This window comes from Daphnia pulex, chromosome 2 (assembly GCF_021134715.1).
Source record: "Daphnia pulex isolate KAP4 chromosome 2, ASM2113471v1".
NCBI classification, from domain to species: domain Eukaryota; kingdom Metazoa; phylum Arthropoda; class Branchiopoda; order Diplostraca; family Daphniidae; genus Daphnia; species Daphnia pulex.
Window position 1 is genome coordinate 2,890,663 of NC_060018.1, and position 19,059 is coordinate 2,909,721.

The 19,059-nt window shown below is 42.8% G+C and overlaps 1 protein-coding gene across 2 annotated transcripts in view; it reads left to right on the forward strand.

Annotated features, from left to right (window-relative positions):
- The window catches only part of LOC124209660 (cysteine and histidine-rich protein 1-like), a 74,155-nt gene that overhangs the window by 40,499 nt on the left and 14,597 nt on the right, over nucleotides 1-19,059 (forward strand). For both annotated transcript variants that reach the window (XR_006881026.1, XM_046607755.1), the window contains one exon: nucleotides 1-19,059. This exon is cut by the window's left edge; it is cut by the window's right edge and continues 14,597 nt beyond it. The gene's annotated coding sequence lies outside the window, so the exon portion shown is untranslated.

Genomic DNA, 19,059 nt, shown 5'->3' on the forward strand with positions numbered 1-19,059 from the left:
AGCATCAATTTATAGCCAACCGCCCGGAATCCCGATGAGAAGTGCCACTCTCTGTGGGCTGGCTAGACGTAGAGACCTATACATGTAATACTAGCACTCTGCGACCCAACCGACTCGACCCCCATTCACAGCCGCCGCGTCATTCCATCACAAGCGCCGTGATTTATACGGAGTAAGCAATCGTGACCAAAGAGAATGAAAAGAGTCGATGGTTGTCGGCGTATTCCATCCCATGTGGCTGGACTATTTTATATAACGTCCTCCGCTTGTTTTATTTTTATTTTTTTATATTAATTGTGTTACACAATTTTTTTATCTTTTACGTTTGGTTTTCAGCCTTATTAATTCCTTTATCTTATTGTGTGCACACCGGGGCCGTGTATATTTGTGTAGGATATAATCTCTCGCTCGCTATCGTCCCTCGATGTTTTTTGGATTTCGTTCGATGCTGTCTCGCCCTTTTCCGCCTCCTGAGTCCTGAATATTTGACTTGTGATACAATTTACGATCTCGGCGCTCCTTGTTGAAAGAAAGATGTCCTTTGATTGGGAAATTTGGATTTCAACACAAACTCAAAAGACGTGAAGAATTTTGTTTTCTTCTTACCATCCCCCTCCCCCTCACCGCTAAATAACTGAAACGGGAACAGGACGGGGAGGACTCCTTGAAAGATTGGACTGATTAGCTCCGTTCCGTTCCCTTGGTAGTTGTGTAATAATAAATATGCCTGAATGCAGAATGCCATGCAGCAGCGAGCGCAGTTCATCAGAAATAACGAAGGGGAAATCTATAAATCTCTGATGATGATGCTCGCGTATGGCGTTGCGTAACAGAAAAACACACTTTTCTAAAGAAACGAAAATTGTTGGAAAGGGGAGAAAAAAAAAGTTGCCGAGTGATGGATGGAACCCTTACGGTTTAGTAAAAAAAAAAAAAAAAAAAAAATAAGAAAATGGGAGGCACAGCTCGCAGCCTTTTGTGTGTGTGTGTGTTAACGGGATGAATTATTCCGCGTACTACAGCCGAGCCGAGCAGTGAAAATTGCTCTCCTTTTGTCTCTTTGCGGTGGAGACTTTTTTTTTCTTTCTTCGCTATTGAGGAAGAAGAATGTCTAAGTCGATGTGGAGTATACATAAGAGAAAGAGAGCCATTACTACCATTTTGGGACGACGGCGATGAATGCTTCTTCGCCACTGCTAAGCTCCTTACATAATATAGTGTCTCGAGCGTTAGTGTTCATATATCTGTGTCATCAGCCCCCTTCTCACTGCTCTATAAGCACAGCAAGTGTGTGGAATGGGGGTCGTGCTCATCCCGCGTATCTCCCGCACAAGACAACAACAACCAAAACGAACCAAAAAAAAAAAAACAAAAAAACATAAAAACAATCTAAGCTGAAAAAATGCAGTCCGCAACTCATCATCATCACATCGCCGTCGATGATTTTTTCGTGTGAGTTTGTGGAGCGGCGTATACTACATCTAACAATCGCAGAGTGTATACAAGACACGGACAGAACAAAAAAAAAATGGAGCCGTTATTATTTAGCCGAAGAAGGAACAGGGAGGAGGTTTCGGTCGTTTTAACAGAACGACGCAGCAGTCCGACCCGGTAATGCGTTCGGCCGCACTTGTCGGCAAAATGCCCCAGAGAAATAGGAAAACCGAATTTACATATAGACTTTTTGCCATCAGGGGAGGACCGGAGCAATGTCGGGGGATTGACAGGAGAAGAGGGAATCTCCCGTATAGTATGTATACAGCAGAGCTCTTTGAAGAAAAAAAAAACACACGCTTGGTTAACCGAGGGCGAAATGACACAGTGGTTTGCCATAGTCGTCTTTTTTTTTCTCTCCCGTTAGTGCGGCATTGCAAGGAAGGGGGTGTATAGTATACGTTCCGGCTGGATGGAATAAAAGACAAAAAAAAAAGACAGTTTGGAGGTGTGTAAAACTCGTGTAAAAAGATTTCCCCCCGCTTTTCTTTTTCTTTTAAAAATGAATGAAGAAAGATAAAGCAGTTTTGGCAAAGGGCGGAGTGTTACGGCGTTGGTCCGTTACGGATACGTCCGGATGCCGAACGATTTGTGATTGAAACGAATCTGTTGGCGCCGTGTCCGTTGTTTGAATTTCAACTATTTGAGCGGACGTGAAACCAAATCATTGCGAGAGAGGCCGGATAGTTTTTGAAAAGGGGCCTTCGCCTGGCCGTCCCGCTACAACACTCGACGCGTTTCAGAAATCTCATTCCCGCCGCACGCAGCCAACACGGCAGTGAAAATAACAAACAAACGAAAATAAATACAAATTTTCCCAAACAAAAAGAAATGGTCGAAGTAAAAAGAAGAAGAAGAAGAAGAAGAAGAAGGAGGAGGAAATGAAAGGATAAATGGAAACGCGCTGGGATTGATGACTGGAGAGTGATTCAGTCGGGGCGGGCGCAGTCCGTGACGAACGGCCCGGGTTCTATACACCCCCGGCGCGTTATTTCTAAATTTTATTTTATCTTATTTATTTTGTTAGTTTTTCTTTTTTTTTCTTTCCAAAAGAGAGTCACAGAGAGGAGCGGTATAGGAGCCGATGGGCTTGAGCGATCGGTCGTGCAAATGTCACAGCCGCTAGAGCAAGCACATCGCGTGAGCTTGTTGTATTGTACGAATTACAACGACGCCAGGAATTTGACGATTACGACAACAACAACAACAACATACACAAAAAAAGAAATACAAATAATAATGTATAGCCAACTAAGGGTGATGGTCAATTTCTTTTTTTCGTTCTCCCTCCCGGTTTATCTGTACACGTCGTGTGTATCATTTTGGAGCTCAAGTCGTGCGTGAAGCTCCGGGTCGTTTCACATGTAATGCCAATACCAACAACAAACCCAAATAAAAAAAAAATAAAAAAAAAAATCGTTCGGTCACAGAGTTTTCTTCTCGTTCGTTTGCCCAACACGAATTCGATTAGATTATTACGTCGTCTATTATGATAGGACTATTCCCATTTTCTCTATATATAGCTCTCTTAGCTCCGTCCTGTTTAGGAACCGCTGTCGGTCCGAGCCCCGCGTATAGCCATGGCGTAATCTAATTGCCTTTAATTGACTTTTATTCCTTCTTATGTCGAGAACCACCTTTTCTGTGTTTTTGGAGCGGGGGGCTCCTCGTAAAAAAAGAACGAAAACAGCAACATACAACGAAAATGGGAGTGGATCCATCCAGTTTGGTCTCGGCGACTGTTATAGCGCAAAGTGGAAATTGCTCTCTTGTTTTTCGGGTTTATTTAGTTGATTTTTTTACGAGACGATTATCAATCAGCTTTGATTGATATTCACGAGTTAATCTGCAGCTTGAATTTCAACCACGAAAGGGTCGTTACGATTAGCGTGTACGTTCAATTGTCCATTTGAGTTTTATGAGACTCGAAGGAACAACTCTTTGCTCACAGAAAATCGCCGTTAAACAAGCAAACGAAATGAGAGAGAGAGGAACGAAAAAAAGAGCTCGTGGAGGAGCTTAAAGTCGTCCGACCGCGTTTCTTTTTCTTCGCACTCGAAGAATGAAAATGAAATAAATAGAAAAGAAACTAGAAGGAAAAAAATAAAATAAAATAGTCGGCGGGATTGAATAAGGCATTGATGATGAGCGCCGGCCAAAAGAAGAAAAAAAGGAAAAGGGAAAACTAACAAAAGAGATTTTTCCCCTTTTTTCTTCTTATTCTTCTTCGTCTGAACTCATCCAACGCTGTTCACTCTGGCGGATCGTGAGGATCAGCTGTCGCTAGGCATTTTGATTCACTATACCACGTCACCAAAGTTCTTCCTCTCTCATAGAAAGTGAATAAAAACGAGCCTCACAGAGATGTCATTGGCTTGCGCCACATTCGAGATGCAACTCGTGTTTCTCCTCTTCTAACCGTTGATCCCCTCCTGTCCACTAGAGAGAGAGAAAGAAAATAACAACACACCAACAACAAAACAACAAACTTTTTTTTTTTTTTCTAGCCGTCTTCTATTACTATACGAATGGAAGATGGAAGACGCGCCTGGATGCCTCGCGGATAAAATGGATTCCCGATACAACATTTATTTTTCCTATTTATTTTGGTTAGAAGATTTTTTTTTCTTTCTCTTGTTTCTTTTTTTTCCAGTTCTCGTTGTTGTGATTGTCGTGTTTTGAAGCGATCGTGATGTGCGTGAAGGTGCGTGACTGAGATGCGTGCGACAGCCAGCAGATCGCGCGCGCGAAAGACGCCCCTGAAAGTCGCCCAAATCGACTTGGAAATTGAATCGGAAAGAAGAAAACAAAAATCGACTATGACGTTGCAATTTCTCTTGCGAAAATCAAAGAAAAAAGAATTCTAAAATTGAACCGCACATTTTCCGCATTTTTTTTAATTTGCGGTTGAGGGTTTTTTTTTCTTCTTAACTTGACTCTCACTCGCCATTTGTTTGACAATTGCTCGGCGATCCGGCCGAGTTGGCTGCTGGCTGGCTGCTGCCGTCAATGTCGTCGCTCTTGTTTTGGTTTTTTTCTTTCGACTCGCTTTTCCGTCTCGGTCTTCGGTTATTTTCCTCCTTTCTCCTTGATCTGTCGTCGTGAACTCGTCAGACTTGCAAAGGAGAGAAAAGGAGAGTCTGAACGGCGACACACAAAAAACGATACGAACCCAGTGGCTCTTTCCGCTTGTTATACCGGCGCTTTAACGTGTCGGCTGTCGTGAAGGGAAGACAGACTATGTCGTCTGTCTCCCATCTCTCTCTCTCTCTCTCTCAGGAATCTTATCTTATCTCGTTTTATACCTCTAAAGATACATCACAACACACACAAGGACGAGGAAAAAGACAAAAAAGACCCAAAAACTTTCCGGGTCGTTTTGTCTCGCGGGCCAAAGAGCTCGAAATACATTGACTCATCTCCTTGTTTACGATCTATCCTGCGCTATATAATAGCTGCTGCTACCGCATCTGCAGGGCGCGTATCAATCCGTGCGTCTCTCTCCAGCCAACGCCAAGGTATTATAAACCTGTGTAAGAAATCATCGTCTCTTTTGGCATTTTCCAAACACGCGTCTGCGTCTATAATCTTGTGAAAATTCCGTCATGTCGACAGACGGGAAAGAGCAGATGGGGGAAAAGAAACGGCAGACAGCCGAGCTGCTCTTGTATAAGAAAAATCAAACGACGGACGAAGCGTTCCTACAAGAGGCAAGACGAAATAATCATTTTAATTGAGGTTTTTCGTTATGGACAAAGTAGCGCAACGAGTTCGTCTCTTATATTATCCTCCTTCCGCTGCTGCTGGTCCAAGCAGATTATTTCCCGCCCGGTAGATATTTAGACGCGAATAAGAAATGCTTTCCGTGAATCAAACATTATTCACTTGAAGTTTTCCGTTTATATAATACGGCACGACTATAGGAGAACCAGTTCTGAGGGACTCAAAAATCGCCGGGGCGCTGCTGCCCTGATGATGGCGACTCGAAATGAAATAAGAAGGCCGTGAAAAAGCAATTTGGTCGTCGTCGTTTTCACATTGGCTTACACGTGCTGACGTTTTTCTCTTCTTCTTCCACATCCAGCACTTTTGTGGACGCGCTGTTGCTCCCCGCGTCACTGGACGCGCGCAATCCACGTCCACCGAAACGGAAAGTTTCGCCGCTTGCATCACTCACGCCACGTATCAATATTGATTGTTGCGTGGCCTTCTTTTCTCTCTCTCTCTCTTGTTTGTTATCTTCTCTCTAACGTCTTTCCTTCTCTTTTCCCGTCATATCCACACAGAGAAAGGGGGAAGAAGAAAAAAAAAGCGGATGCGAGAAGGGAAAATCCATTCCGGGCGGCCGGCACGGATTTGCTGTCGCTGCTGTTACCGCAAAACGTTAGTGCTGAACAAGCAATAAAAGAAGAAGGGGGGAAAGAATACGAAGAAGAAGAGAAAGAAAGAAAAAGGAACAAAACAAAATAAAAAAAATGGGACACAAACGGACGGGCGGACGGACGGGCGCGGACACACGAATGTGGAAGGGGAGGGTGTAGCGGTATGTATAGTAGCCCGCGTGCATGTTCTCTCCTCTGTCCGGCGTTGGTAGGAGAGAGGATGATGCATGGCGCGCCCCATTCCCAACTTTGAATGATACGGTGACATGAAAGAGCTGTGACCGTCCGGCCGTCCATCCATCCAGTCTCCATCCACCGTGTAGTGTGCCCGTATATAGTGGCTGCTACTACAAACTCTATCAGAGAGGAAATATTACATAAGCCTTGGGCCCGTCGCTAGGGTCGCCCTAAATGCGTTGAATAAGGAGGACGTGCCGCTCGCCTGTGGTAGCAGCTGACAAACACTCGCAGGCCCGGCACGACCGCACGGGCAAAGAAAAGAAGGAGAGAGAGAGAGAGAAAAAAAAAAGATATATATATATAAATAAATATTATAAGAAGGAAAAAAGAAAAGAGACATGTTCTACCACTCTATTCCATTTCTGTGATGTGGCTGCTGTTATAGGTTGGAGCCGTTCTGACGCTCGGCTCTTTCTCAATATTTATATACGTACACATGACATGGGCATCGACCCGATCCAGCCAATCTCGCATTCCATTCCGTATAGGAAAAAAAGTTTTTTTCTTTTTTTTTTCGGTTGGTCCTATACTCCCCTCTGTGTGTGTCTTGAGATTGACTTGATTCAACCCCTAATCGATCGAGTCAATAATGCCGACGACGACGACGACGACTAGGAATGGTCGATGAGTTCGGTGACCCATTATTCCTATGTCGCCCGTCTTTCGAGTTCTCAACAAGAGCTGAACAATTGACGCATTCAGTGAGTGCTGTGTGTATATACGTTAGGTGCGGCTATACTGTATTCCTTGCCATGTCACCCTGAGTACATAGAAATACAAAGTCTGTAATGCACTACATAGCAACAGAAGGCCGCCGAAAGTCATCAGCTAAAATATAAATGAAGACGCCGAGTCGGCTGGTGTGGAAAACTACTATACGATACACAACTCTTATACTTATACCGACCCACTCTGTATGAAAAGGAAGGGCCGATGTCGATATCTAATTCAGTATAACATCAAAAATGGAGTGGCAAATCGTAAGAGGTACTTGTGCGAGCCAAATTCTTTTTGCGTGAATTGAGGGGGGGGGGTAGTGCCATTTAAATTCTGATACTGTGGGCTGGAATTTCTATACGGTTCGTGGTTGGAAACGTAGAGCCTGGCCATCACTCTAAAACAATGATGGATCGATGCTATAAGAGAAGGAAAAATAAAGAGAACTTTCCAATATATGTATTGCTATCTGGTAGTTGCACAGCAGTGGGTCCCATAAGTACACTATGCGTACCATATAGTGTCTGTTTATTTAATAAATGAGACGGTGTCATGAATTTTACAAGATGGAACAAAACAAAAATCTGAAAAGAAACGAAGAAAATAGAGATGGTGCAATAAGCGACAAGAACAAGTTGAGATGGGTATATATAAGGAAAATAATCGAAAAAGATGAAAAATCGAGTTATTTCGAAATGGCTGTAACTATTGCCGTATCTCTCCGGCATTCTATTTCGATATTTATAATGATATAATGATTTTCATTTTCTAGGATTTTTTTTTTCTCTCGTTGTTGTTTTACTTCGTTTAATTTGATTTCCTTTTCCAACACATACTGTAGTTTTTTTTCACGACTCTCTCTCTCTCTCTTCTTCTCTAACCTGAGCCGGTGATTAGAAAAGAATGAGAAAAGAAGTGGGAAGCGCATCACGGGGCGTACTGTTTTTCTTTACTCCTTCAACTTGATTCTTTTTTGTTTGGTTGTTTTTCTCTCTATTTTTTTCTTCGAAGCTTTTTGTATTTGGTTGTTGGGACGTCCGCTCGGCTTCTATGTGTGTGTGTGTAAGCGTTAATTCATTGTAATTTATGAGCGAAAAAGAAAATAGAGGCCATGATGAGCACCACAGCCTGTAGTACTAGACACACACACACATGATTGGTGTCGGGAGTCGAAATCAGAAACGTATAGAACCTGGGCTGTCTGCTCTTCCTCCCCCTTAACGGCGTCGAACCCGATGATGTTTGTGATTTGGGCTCCCAAATTATAGAGGTACGGTCTCGAGTATGCCGGTTCTCGTTCTACTGCATGGGCTCTATAGAGTAGTACGTACATGTAGAGGAATCTTTATCTACACTGCACGCTCTCTCCCAACCAGTGCACACTCAACACACGAGGATATGGTCGTCAGCTCCTGACACATCCGTGGCTATGGGCCGCCGCTATAGGGTTTTTTTTATGTTTTTTTTGTTTTTTGTTTTTAGACATTATGTCATGTAAAAACTATCGTGCTGCATCCCGATTTCTCTCTCATTCTCTCATTTCGCTCTGGAAAATGAAACGTTATTCGGTATAGATATATAATGCTGGTGTATATACAGACACGCAACTGCGATCTGCTCCGCTCCGTAGGTCTGTCGATGGACGGAAGGAGGGAAGAAACAAAAAAACCCCAAAAATAATACGAACAACAACAGTAACACGACTGTAGCATGTGCAGGAAGCGGAAAGGGTGTGTTCTTAATGTGTACACACACAACTGCAAACCGAAATTTCGAAAAAAAAATAATGTTTGAGAGAAAAAGAAGAAATAACAAATAAACAAAAAAAAACATGTCGGATTTTTTTAGATATATATACGTTCCATGCATATGCGAGAGAGATAATAGCCACCTATCTGATCGTCACTCGGCATGATATTTTTCTGCAACGCGTCTGCCGTGATACGCCTACAACACACGTACACTACGTATAGACCGGTTATAATAATATTGCCCGAGCTGATGGCTGTTGGTGTCGTGAATGGTGAGCTGCGACTATATAACTCGGCTCTCGCTGCTATTTACATGGAAAACGGACATTAAACACTATGGGGCGAAAAGAGGGAGGCCCTTCGCGATAGATCGGAAAAGAGAGAGAAATACAAAGAGTCATTATTATTATGTATACATCAGCTACCGGTTTGTTTAGAGTTGCTATAAAAAAAAGCTGGGCGCTGTGCTGTGTTGCGCTATTTCTCCTGTTGTTTGTTTGATTCACGCTCCGAGACTGTGCTGTGTGTATTTGACACTTTAGATTCGTTATGTCGTCGATTCGTTATGTCGTCGATTCGTTATGTCGTCGTCCCATGTTATTTTTACAGAGAGACTGGGTCATTTTTTTTATCACTTTTCTACTTCAAATTGTGTTCTTATTGTTTCGACCGTTTCTTTATACTACGTATATGGCGATATCAATCATCAATAAAGTCGTTATTGTTGCAAACGTTTGCTGCCAGCTCTCACCGCTTCCTTCCAGCCTATCATTATTATTAAGTAACACATAATAATAACAATAATAGTATAAAGAAAGAAGAAAAACCCGTTGACCGCAAAAGATGGGGTTGATGTAGTGTGAATAACAATCGAACCGTACACTTACATTCACTATTCAGAAAATATGGGCTACCGCCGCTGTTGCTGCAGTGTTTTGCTGACGTATATTTATATTCTTGGTTCGACGACACTCAAAAATAGAAAAAAGAAAAAGAAAATAGATATAAGAAGATAATAGTATACATCCCTTGTTCTTCGCTATATATAGACACGGGCATATAGATTATATATATACAAGTCCGTCCTTTTCACGGCCATTTTGTTTCCTTTTATCTCCCTTTTTTGGTTTGGAGAAAGAAAGAGAGAGAGAGGGTTGTCTCTTCTCGATCGTAGAAGCGTAACGACTCTCCACCGTAACTCGTTTTTATTATAATAAAGTATAGAGTGGATCGTCGCTCTTGTATTAGCATATCGAATGCAGATATTTGCCGGTGGTGTGGTCAGATGTTCTTTTATGAATAGACACATTTTCTCTTCTTCTTTTTTGTTGTTGTTGTTGTATTATGGTCCTCGCTCCGTCCGTTGTTGTCGTTGTTGTCTTTCGTGAGGTGGACATCCGCTCGCCGTCTGCTATACTCATTTACACTGCACAACAACGGCAACTATATATACATATTCATCCATATCCAGTCCACGGCGCAAGGGACTCTTCAATCGCGTCTAATATTTATATGAATACAACAACAACAAAAATATACCCGTTGCACTGATGGTTAATCTTATCTTTTCTCATTCTCCATCCGTCCGCGTCTCCGGTGTCCATTGTTGCATTCTTCGCTCAATATTAGATTGTCATTTTCTATTTTTACACTCCACAATTCCATCGTGTCATTATTTGTCGTTTCCACCACCGAAAAAAGAAGAAGAGTCTACCTTTTTTTCATATGCAAATATTTGATTTCTACACAAAAAGTCAAAAAGCCAAAATGATAAAGAGATGATAGATATGCGAGAATAGGAGACAGCGACATTGTTGTACTACGTGTGTTGTTTGTAGCTTATATACGAAGTGTTATTTCACGAGGCTAATAGAGCGACTTATATGTATTTTGGCAAATAAAAAGGAGAAAACGCTTGAACCCCGGTGACCTGCAACGTGTCGAGTGTCTTGTTCTCGTGAATTTCTTTCGCAGGTTTTTCTCGCCTCCATTTTCTGATGTGTGTTTCTCTCTTGTGTCATGACTTGAGTGACTCTGTCATTACCGCAGGATCACTTACTTTCAACTGCACAGCGAATGGAGCAGAGTAGAGCCAAGAGAGCTCGGCTAGTTGACTTTTGCTCCGCGTTATATATAAAGTGTCTGTCGTGTTGTTTTGTTCTTATTTTTCCTCTCCGGTGGGTGGAGTCGAGAATCGTGTGTGGTGTAGCGCGTACGCGTATTATCTATAGAGAAAGGTAGACACAAACACACAGCATAATCAACCGCTATTTTCCATTTCATTTGAGAGAGTTTGTGCTTTATTAGACTCGACGACGTGGGTGGATATGCGAACGGGCGAGCGGACGGGGATTTTCTTTTTTTGTTTGAACATTTTTTCGCACGACATGGCTCCTTTTGTCGCAGGGCGTTACTCGTCCGGGAATTTTGACTTTGCCTGATTTTTTTTTTAGGATACCACGTCGTACCCGGCACCAGCACGGCGTGAGCCACACTGCGCCGATTTATATGATGTGTGGTGGTGGTGAACCCGTGCACGTAGGCACATTTATATTTTTCCCCTCTCCATCACGAAGATTAGAATATACATAAGGGAGAGAGAGAGAGAGGGGCTGAAAGAGATTGACAGCCACGGTACACAATTTTATAATAATAACCTAGTAGAAGAAGTACTACTATAGAAGAAATGGAGGTGAGTACTGTGGTTATAAGGGCTCACCCTCTGGAAAATGTTTCCAAATTTTCCCCTCCACATGTCCGCATATCCCGTGAGCTAGATTCCTCCCTGTACTACTGGAAATATCGATGCCGCGGCTCCTTGAGCTCCCAACTTTCCACCTCGGTCGCGTCTATAAAAGGGGCTGAAAGTTTATTTTCAACTTTTTTCTTCACGTTTTTCCACACTCGTCATACCCCCCGCCAAAGAACAAAATGCACTCGGTGAACTCTACTTAATGCGAGCGCCTTGTCGTGGAAGTGGGCATTTATTGAGGATGAAGGGGGGAAACAAAATAAAAAAAAAAAAAAAGAAAAGATGACAGACACCATAACAGCGACGTCAACCATATTGAGCTCGTCTCCGGTAGCCCCGGTCGAGTTAGACAGACAGATAGGGAAATCTAGGTAGAATGCACCGGTACTACATGACTGTGTAGGGGTCATTAGATGTGTTCTCTCTACTTGGAATTCTGGCCCCTCTCTCTATTCAGTTGAACGTGTATGTACTGTCGTGTGTATTAGCTGCCGAAGCTAACGGGAGCGCCCACCAACTCGTTTAGAATTTTTTTTCTTCTTTATAGAACGCAACTGCCGGAAATATATATATATATAAGTTGAGAGATAGATGCTACAAACTCGGAATAAGGAGGGAACTGTACCCACCAAACGAGGAATAAGAAGTAGAGAGACCCCAAAATGTGGATGGGATTATACATGGAGAGAGAGAGAGAGAGCTAGGGGCCTTATAGACAATGCAGTTGGCAGAGGGGGGTGAAGACCTCTTCATGTTGGTGAAGTTCACCTGGTCCGGTGCACAGGGAGCGCAGCACTATCATTATCGCATTGAAGCAGGATGGAAATGAAGGATGACTGCTCTCTGTGTGCTGGATAAAGAGAAGCAGAGGGGCTCCGACATCCGACGAAAATAAAAAATAATAAAATAAATAATAACCCTTAGCTAGAGAGAGAGAGAGAGAGAGAAAGAGAGAGAGAGAGGGTTATTGGATATTTATTTATTATTTTTGTTTCGTTAACCCCGAGTTAAAAGGAGGAAAAATAGTTTTCTTATTCTCCCGTGAAGGGAGAAGAAATATTTGTAAGGAAGAAAAAAAAAGGGGAAATCTGATTATACAATGTTCGACGCCCGAGTGTGTGCGCATTCTCCTTGATGATTCATCCATCTATTTTATTATATAGTACCGTATTTATTTTGTATTTTCGTTTTGAATCGTTTCGCTCGGCTGAATGATCTTTTGACTCTGACGCATTTCAGTTGATTAGAAGCCAAAGGTATTTCAACTTTTCCAAGTTGTACAATAAAGTGGAACGAATGGGAAAAGAGCTGCAGAGAAAATATACTAAATACGGTACGATTATTGAAGGGAAGAAATCAAACACGCATAGATTAGATTCTTCGAATATTTCTTCACAACCCCGTCGTCTCTTATTATCTCAATCTCTTTGGAAAATAATCAACAAGAAAAAGGAAAGAAACGGGGGCAGATGAGATAATAATAATAACAATAAAAAAAAGGACAAAAATTCTGATACTGAAAATGCGATGATGAAATCAAATCCGGGGAAAAAATATATAAAAATGACGTCAAGGCAATTTTTGTATTTTATTTTTCTGTGAAATCAAATAATAAGAAAGATAAAGAAAAAAGAAAAATAACACAACATTTTGGACAGCACAGTCAAGAGCGGATATCCGATGAATGGCCTTGCTGTCATCACGCGGCTATAGCTGCAACAGCCCATCGTCAAGTGTTTCAGAGTTCTGGAAAGTTGACTTCCTTTTATTATGTTGTACTACTCCTCTATACATACGTGAGTGTGTGTGTTGCTGTACTCTTTTTCCATATAAGTAGGAGCCGAGTCGAGTCTACTCTGCTGTTCTTGTTATTTTCATTTCATCGCCTCCTTGTTTCTTATTATATTTTTATGATTAGATTTCTGCGTTTGTGTCGTTATTGTTGTTGATGGATTCCACGGTCATCAATTTGCTGTAGAGAAAAATACGACGACAACGACGGCCATGTCGTTGGCCTCATTGACGTCTGAGACTTTCTGTCCCGTCTTGTTGCCAGACGACAGAATAGAGAAGAGTTATGCACGACTACACGTCATGCCCGTGTTTCAACCGGAGAGAGTCACAATTTTTACGGGAATAATTTCCTCTTTTTTTTTTGTTTTTTTTTGTTTTATTTTTCTGTTTTCCACGAAAAGAAAAAAAGAAAAGAAAAAGATACGTTAACATAACATTCACACCGATTTGAAAACATTGCCTGTAGGCTATGAAAACGGGACAGCGTTATAAGACGAGATCATTCGTAAGGCTCTGATTTTTTCACTCCCGAAATATTTATTTATCTTTTATTTTTTTTTTGAAAAGCCCCAGCCACGATTTTCCCGGTATAGTATATACTCCAATCAAAAAGGCTCTGGTGTTTATTTATTCAATTGCATTCCGCTGCGGATATTATGCGACTGTGCGCATCTCTAGAGGTATGCGCCGAGTCCTCGGAATTGGATTTAACGGATCCTACACGCGTAGAAAAAAGAAAAAAAAATATGAACGTGATGTAATCATAAGTTATTCCCATCTTCTCTCCCGCCTATTCAAATCTCTCCTATAGTCGGGAAAATATGTCGTCCCGTATCGAACTTAAATCAGTCGCTCGTTGGTATAAATATACATACACACATAGTACGTATAGTATAGGTGTCTAGTGTGGTATAGGTGGTGGTGGTGGTGGGCAGCCCGTTTCCATCGTCGTATTTCACGTTGTCTCACTCGTCCCTTTTTCTTTCTTTCTTCTCCTTTTCCCCTTCTGCGGTTTTCATGATTTGAGCGTGTCTTTTCAGGCTTTAATATACGAGACATGTATACACACATACCCGCCTCTCTCTCTCACTCGCTCCAACCCCCGGGATAATGTCTCTCTGTGTGCCGTTGGTCGGAGCTGCGACTCGTTGCGGGAAAAGCGGCCAACCATTGCAGATATCAGGTCTACGCACGCAGGGGCAGCGCCGAGGCCGGTCGAGCAGGCCAGCAGCTTCAACACCGTACGTATTTTATCAAGTCCTCCTTCTCCTCCTCCTCCCCAGCAGGACAAAATATGCGTGTGTGGGTGATGTATACACACACACATAGGAGCGATGACGGCGGGGGGTGTAGAGCGGGAAAAGAAAAAAAAGTTTCCGATGGTTATGCAACGAGCCAAAAATGCGTCGATGGAAATATCGGAGAAAAGGAACGAACAAGAAGGGGAGGGTGATGTAATATAGTGGACATAAATAGTGTCCACGTCTTGCCATAGTGCCCCTCTATTTCGTCCCCCCCCCTCCACGCATTTTTCCTTCTTATATTCGGACGACGACGACCAAAACGCGCCCACATCGGTTGGCCGTGTACGCTGGCGTGAGCGGCTGGCGCTAGCCCCGTCTTTATGATGCTAATGTCGACTGATTGTTATCCCGTCGAATTATTGTATGCCCCACTCGCGGCCGTTAGAGAGAGCCGGACGCGGTCCCTCGTCGTCGTGCCAGCAGCACCCCTCGTTACACAACTGCAAGGGCGAAAAAGGGAGAGGAGAGCCTTGAATATTCACGAAGAGAAATCGAATCATTTCGTGTAGATATATCCCACACACGGTAGACGTCACACACATATACGTACATATATACGCTCGGCGTCTCCTTTTGATATAACAAGCAGAGTTACGTAAAAAAAAACAGCACAAAGATACTCGTCGGATAGATATAATAAAGAATTTAGACGTGAAAGGCGAAGCGTTATAATCTGAAGGGAAATAAGAAGAAGTATGGAAAAAAAACGTGATGGACGGTGTTTGCTTTCGACATCGGTACGGGACCTCTGGTACGGTAGTTGTTGTTGGTGTTAGGCGTCTCTTATTATCGTCTGACAACTAGCAAGAGAAAAAAGAAAAAAAAAAGGAAAAAAGGGAAAATTCCTGTCGTCTTCTTTCCGCTCTTCTCTTTCGTGAAAGCCTCGCAAGTGTATACGTATATACCGGCTGGGTGGTGTGTGTCTATTTATAAATAATAAACGACGTGAATAAGGATTTTTTTTCTTTTTGAGGGGATGGAAAGAGACAATTCGAATCGGTGGATTGAGGTCACGTTCCTTCTCTTTTCAACTGTCGCATGTCTTTTGTATTTTGACGTTGGTCTCAGCCTTTTTTTTTTGTCTGTCTATCTACAGTACCGTACCTTCTAACAAAATAAAATAAAATCCCCAACACATTTTCAGAAGGCTCAACCAAATAAGGCTCCACGGTTTATTTTTTATTTTTTTTTTGAAGCTCACTGAAGCTCCTCTATATAAGAAACGACTGATTTCGTTGAATGAAAAGAATAAAAGATTTTTTTTTTCAAGGGGAAAGGGGGATGTTCGTTCAACGTGAAAACCCCGCCCCCTGAAATCAAATCGTCAAGTCTCAAAGTCTCTCGGAAGACGCAAAAACAATAAAACAAGAAAATGGAAAGCTGTGTAGAGGCGAAAGAAAGAGATTTGCTATACTTTGACGTAATAAAGTGCACACACACACACACACTGTATCCGTTTTGTAAATAAAAAAACATATGCTTTGGGGCTCTTTTCATCCCTTTGGAATTGTGTCAGCCGTTTTAGTCTCGCTCTCTCGACGTAACTGGATTCGTTACATATTATCGATTCATTCTCTGATAATGTCTAGAGCAAAGTGATCCCCCGTTTCCGCTCCTCTTTTCATTTGATTTGAATTCTCTTGGCCACTCATCCGATTAAAGAGATGATTGCCAGAAGGGGGGAAGGAGAAGGAACGCTGATTGGTTTCTCGGCGGGAGTACATATATATAGTAGATATATTAATGTCTGTGCTGCCGCTGGGTGGGTGTCGTTGTCCCCCCCCACCACCGTCATCCTGATGGTGCGATCCGACTTCTTCCGTTCGTCAGCGCGGCCGTCCGTTTACTTCATATTTATTTTACTTTCCGTTTTTCTTTGCTGGTCTGGCGTTTGTTGTTGTTGGACGCCCGTCGGGCGTTAGTTCCACCTCCGTGCTGTTGTGTTATCTCTCGATGGTCTTGTTATTGTTCTCTCTGCGAGGGGTTTAATTGTGATCCATTTTTCTTTTCCCCCTCTCTTATACCGTTCGTTATGGGCCCCTGTCGTCGTCGTCGTGGTTCCCCGTTTCTCCGGGCTCCGTTTGATTTCTATTACATGGGAGAGAGAGAAGGACGGACGGACGGAATATATACACCCAGCCAAAGAAATAAAAGGCGACCCATATAGTTTCTCTTCGGCTCTGATGGTGGGCCCCATAGAGTTGAGGTGAGCAGCAGACAACACCGACTGCGCTCATGATAAGGAAGAATGCAATGGAGGGGAGAGAGAGAGAGACTGTCCAGTGAAGCTGATTAGAAGAGCCCAGGAGACGAGCAACTACGGGGCAATTTAGTGGCTCATTTCCTTCTGGCCCGTTTTTTTTTTCTTCTTCTTCTTCTTTATCTCTCTCCACATTCTCTTATCCGTTCTCCTTCTTCTTCTTCTTTTTTCTTCTTTTCCTCCGGTTCCTCTGGCAACGGCCGTTGTCATGGGCACCCAGTCGATGGTGCCACTAAGGTGAGTTTGTTACTCGATGGGGAATTTGCCCGTCCTCTGCTCGGCTGATATTGTGCAACACTATACTGGCCCGCGTCCATCGCTCCCTCCTCTCGGAAAGAAGCTTCGTGTACGTAATAAATAAGACAGACACCAAAAAAGAATAGCGGTCGCGGACCAGCACATTTTCGAATACAAAAAGAAAATGAACAGAACCACAGCGCCAGTGTTTGGTGGTTTGTGTGTGTGTGTTCCGTCGGGGGCCGGACGTGACGACAAGTTCCAGTTCCCGGAAATCGTCCATTAGGAAAGAGAGAAAAAAAAAAGAAAGAAACAAAACTCTGCACATCCCCAAAGTGTGTCTTCTTGTCTGTCGTTTGTGTGAATATGTATTTGTGTGTGTGTGCACTCTAGACGTATATACTATATACCTGGGCCGCGCAGACAACTGTACTATACACAACACAACTCTTGGTGCATCATTTCCTTCTCGGTCCTAATTCCTGCGATCCTCCCCTTTTCTGCCCCACTTTGTTGTTGTTGCTTTCGTGTGGTATGCGCTTCTCTCGTCGACGCTGAGTGGTTCACAGTTATGAAAATGTTGGCCCACTCATCTTCTTTTTTTTTCCCTTCCATTCTGTACAGCCGTCCAGGGGGACAGTGAATATGAGCCAATGAATGGAATGAATGAATGGAATTAGACTGTACTCTATACGGCTAGGGCGCGGTGAGAGAGGGCACATTTATGAATCTTCGACAATTTCCTCTTGCACATCTCGTCCGCCCATTCTCGTCGCTCTCTTTTTTTTTTCTTCTTCTTTTATTTGACTCGTTTTCACCCCTCGTTCAATTACTTCAACGGTTCTACCTATTTGGCTCCTAAAAGCCAAAGAGTTCGGTTCAGAGGCGAACACAGCTGTTGGCTGGGCTTTAACGAGGTGAAAGCCCGTGTAGTCCAACTCATATTCTAAATTTCCTCCTGGTAAAATAAGAATAAGGGGAGAGAGTATGATTAAGAAAATCCGTCTGTCTCTAGCTCTGTATGGCAGTTATTTTATTTAACAAGGCAGGGACCCCCGAGTAGTGGGGGGCCTTATAAGATAAAACTACTGTGCACTATTACTTATTATTAGATATATACTATATAATATGCAGTGAAGACACACTAAGAGTTACACCACCACAGAGGGAAAAAAAGAGGGGGGTCGTGCTGTTCCGGAAGCGAGAGTTTTTGGGGTCTTTTGCTATCCACACGCTCGGCATCTATACCTGGTTTTTCTGACAGGATATTCGCTGCCATGAGCAGATCCAATTTAGGGAGACAATCACCCCAAGTTATTTCTTTTCTTTTCAAATATTTTTCTCTTCATCTTCGCGTGTTGCGTAATATTTTTATTTTTATTCCGTCTTTTCGGTGCGGTTGCTATGCAACAACAACTATTGAACTCGTTACGCAATTAGAAGAGCTTTTCTTGATGGAATTGTGCCTAATTCTTTTCCAGCCGTTCTTTTCTCATTCAATCGGTTATTCACTCTCACGCCGTTCTTTTTCCCCCGATTCTTCTCTTGTTGTTGTTGTTGTTGTTGCTGTCTCCCCCACGCAGGAAATCGACTATACCCGAAGCTCATTACCGGAGCGCCAGGCAACCACACACACACATATACATTTGACAGCTAGAAAAAGAAAAGAAAAATTTTTTTTTTCCCTTTTTCTTTTTTTTCTTTTTTTCTTTTTCTTTTTTTAAATGTGAGGTCGTAAACATCACCGAGTCCGCACGCTCTGCCACCACAGCCCCCGTGTGTCTCCTCATGCCTCCCTTCCAAAAGCCATAACTGTCCAACGTTTGGCTTGTTGGGGGCTCCAATACTCGGTACACAAATTACAAACACACAAACACACAGACACACACACAAGGACGTTAGATAGTCTCTCCTATACGCGTACAGTGTATACAAGTCAAGTAGACAGGCCGGGGCACACCAAACACCAAATATCCAGCTAACGAATATTTCCGATTGCCTCCTTCGGGTTTTCTTTTTTTTTTTCCCGTTGTATACCGCTGGGGACATGTTTTTAGACGCTCTGGGGGGTCTCTCTCTCGTCTTGCACAAACACACACACATATATATCCACCATATCTTTCGAGGA